Raw genomic sequence first — 3,501 nt, forward strand, 5'->3', positions numbered from 1 at the left:
CCACGGGACCTTCTAATTTAAATTAATGTTTGAAGTACCACCAATGGGTTGTTCCTTCCCAAGATTTTCAAGTGTATATGAAACATACAACATATTTATTTATTGTATTATTTTGTACAGTTGTAAATTACATTAAATAAATAATTAAAAAAAAAAAACCGATTTGACACTTTTTTAGGATTTACTCAAAAACAGCTCTAATGATTTTGATTTAACTCTGTTGACATGTTTACAATTAAGTTTCTTTAATACGACATTGAGGTTATCCTCAGCATTTTAACTAATTTTTAGTTTTAATGCCGAATTTTCAATTTTTATAGTAAGTGATGTGTGGTTCGCGCTTCCTAATACATTTTTCACTATATTTTATCTAGTGTTAGGGTCTGAGGGTCCGATACTTTGCGGCCTCCGCTGCTATGGGGAGTGGGTTTGCGAATAAAACATTTGACTATAGAATCTCACAATTGATATAAACAAAATAGATATCTAACATTTTGATGTCAAACATTAAAGTTACATAACATTTCATAAACTATAACAATAAATAAACATCATATTCAACTCCCTCGTAAAATGATCTAACAATAAAAATTAAATATCTACTGTTTTATGTCCGACTAACACTTCAAAAGAGACTGCAGGAAGTTTCTCCCTTTAATACGTATAATTAACAGTTGTTTTTGTAAAGGAAATTTTAATAATGCTTTAGGCATTATATATAGTTTTATCTAATTTTTTATAGCTTCATGTAGATCACAGTCATCAAGTAATACTTTCTCAAGAAATATAGTAAAATTAAGAGACTCGAGTGAGGTCTCTTTGCTAGAGAATGTTAGAACTATCATTCTTTGATATCAATAGGAACATGGCAGTAGGTTATAAATATACAATTAGCAGTATACAGATTAAAATGATACAAGGGGTTACCATTAGTTGTTCCAACATTCCGTCGAATTGTACAATGAATAATGATGCACATCCTTCAAAATTCCAAACAGCAAAAAAGATACATAGACCATTAATATGAAAAAACTTAACCTAACTACAAACGGTTTATACTTCTGAACTGATAGGTGTTATCGGAGACATATGGCTAACTTCAGGATTCAAAGTAGCTCCTGAAACCACCCTAGTATCGATATTCCTTTCGATATTTTTTTTTATATACATCATTAACAATCCATTAATAGGTTTAACGAGATATGTAATAAAATCCCATTGATTAGCAGAATAGGAGCATAATATGATCGGAGTGTTCCTCGGAGGGTCTTATAATCTTTTCACTTTTTTGAGACTTTTTTTAATTGTTTAAATAAAACAGTTTTTATCCAAGCTAAGTCTCAACCACTTTTATTATTTCTTTAAATTATCAACGTTTCGTCCAACTTAGCCATCCGCGAGGATAATCTTAAATATAAATTTACACCTCACATCCAATTATTTAAAACCTGTTTACAGGCTATTCTGCATATGTCATTAATTTCAGTCAAATTACCCTATTTTATAACTTTTAATTGCAAATAAACTTAACACTATAAGTGGAATAAGAGAGTGATAATATTGTAAAGTTAATGACCTGGGCAGAATTGCAAGCAAAACGTTTTTAAATTATTGAATGTGAGTTGTAAATTTATATTTAGGATTGTGCAGGTTGATTTATCATTCTATAATTTTTATATTTGAATATTAATATTGTTATTACTTACAACAGCCATAGATAGAAATTTCTCATCTTACCTGAAACAGATAAAACAATACATTTATAAGTAACATTTACTCTAAATCTTTATGTAATTTTAAAATAATAATTCTTTATGTTATAATCACATTATTCAAAACAAACATTTTTTTTTAAATTTATTTATTAATTGATATTTACAACTGTACATAAATGCATCAAGTAAATTTGAGGAAATCATAATGGTATGGTACAAGCATGTAGAGAAACTACCCACTCTAAAAACATTTATACAATATAAGGTCTCGAGGCCATCTTCTTTTCAGACGCCTCGGAGAATTGTCCGGAATAAAAGAGGAAGCAAGATTAGAAACTGGGTAAACCACTCAATTAGGGAGTTTGTAATGGAATGATTGATATCTGGTTCGGGCTAGATCGGTTACAAATGGAACATTAAGGTCTTTGTGGATGATTTTATTTGTGTCAAAGTAGGGAGAATTTAGGATTTTACGAAGAATTTTGGATTGTAAGGACTGATCCGAGAGGAATTCGAAGGTTTAGTGGAGCCCCAGAGCACAACGCCGTATGTCCAGTTAGTCCTTATAACTGTCATGTAAATCAGTCTTTTGTAATGAATTGGAAGTTTGGACCGTTTGTCTAGTAAGTGCTGTAATAGTCGAAATCGACGTGCAGTTTCCTGTCTTTTCAGTCTTGTGTGAGGATTCCAGGTTAGTCGTTTGTCAGGATGTAGTCCAAGGTAGCGGATCTGTTCAAAAGGGGTAAGGGCAATATCATTGAAGTATACTGTAGGGCAGTCAGTAGGTTTACGACGTAGGGTAAAGGTAATTTGATGGGATTTGTTGGAATTAATTTTAATCCTCCAATTACGACACCATTCTTCGAGGGCTGTGATATAGGATTGAAGCAAAACAAACATTTAAAAAACAGTAGACATATCTTCAACGCTAAACATATACGTAAATCTCTCTAGTAATAGTAATAGTATTTGTATTGATATTGAAGGGAAAATAGTCATGAACGTGATCGTCCTTTTTGCCAACTCAATCTACCTCTTTAGGTTACCGCTCAGCAGATGTGGGCAAAAATTAGCTAGAACTAACAACTAAACATTAAAGCTAAATTAGCTGTAGTTGGTATTGGAAACTAAAAACTAACTAGTAAGTTGTTAGCTTTTGGCTCATAGCTAACTCTTGGAACTAAATTAGCTATCATCTGAAACCAGAAACTAGCATTTAGTTATGAAGCATTAGGCCATAGGTAAAACTGAAAAACTAAAAAATAATATTATGATACAAAAATCCAAGTACAGGATTCATTTTAACTTTTCTTATATCTGACATATGGCCATGTTTGTGTGTTTCGAAGCAAATAGAAAGATACAAAAATATGTTAAAAATTCGAAAAGATAAAATAAATCGATTCACAAGACCGCGATCATAAAACTGCTTTTATTTTCATTTTTAGCACCCCCGAACACATATATAGGGGCCCCAAAGTGCTTGAAATCCATCAAATTAAAATAAATCGATTTGCGCGATCACAAAAATGTTAAAATAAATCAATACGCAAGTGCGTTATCGTATTATCGATTATTTTTTCATTTTTAGAACCTCCGAAATGTTATATGTAAGGAAACTACTAATAGGGTTAATGAATTAGTTCCCCTAAAAAATTGGAACTAATTTAGCTATTGGCGATTAGCTACCACTAAATCTTGCAGCTAAATTAGTTGTAAGTTGTCCTTTTTAAATAACAACTAATTTAGTTGTAAGATTAGCGGTTGCTAAAAGTCAATAACTAAA

General features: G+C 31.2%; 1 long non-coding RNA gene across 1 annotated transcript in view; it reads right to left on the reverse strand.

Moving 5' to 3' along the window:
- Positions 1-591: 591 nt before the first annotated feature.
- The window catches only part of LOC136796036 (uncharacterized), a 146,781-nt gene continuing 143,871 nt past the window's right edge, over positions 592-3,501 (reverse strand). Inside the window, exon 3 of the long non-coding RNA XR_010843732.1 lies at positions 592-1,737. This is a non-coding gene — a long non-coding RNA (uncharacterized lncRNA). The remainder of the gene's footprint in view (positions 1,738-3,501) is intronic.

The sequence above is a fragment of the Halyomorpha halys genome, unplaced genomic scaffold (assembly GCF_000696795.3).
Source record: "Halyomorpha halys isolate HHAL.00 unplaced genomic scaffold, Hhal_1.1 Scaffold679.1, whole genome shotgun sequence".
NCBI classification, from domain to species: Eukaryota; Metazoa; Arthropoda; class Insecta; order Hemiptera; family Pentatomidae; genus Halyomorpha; species Halyomorpha halys.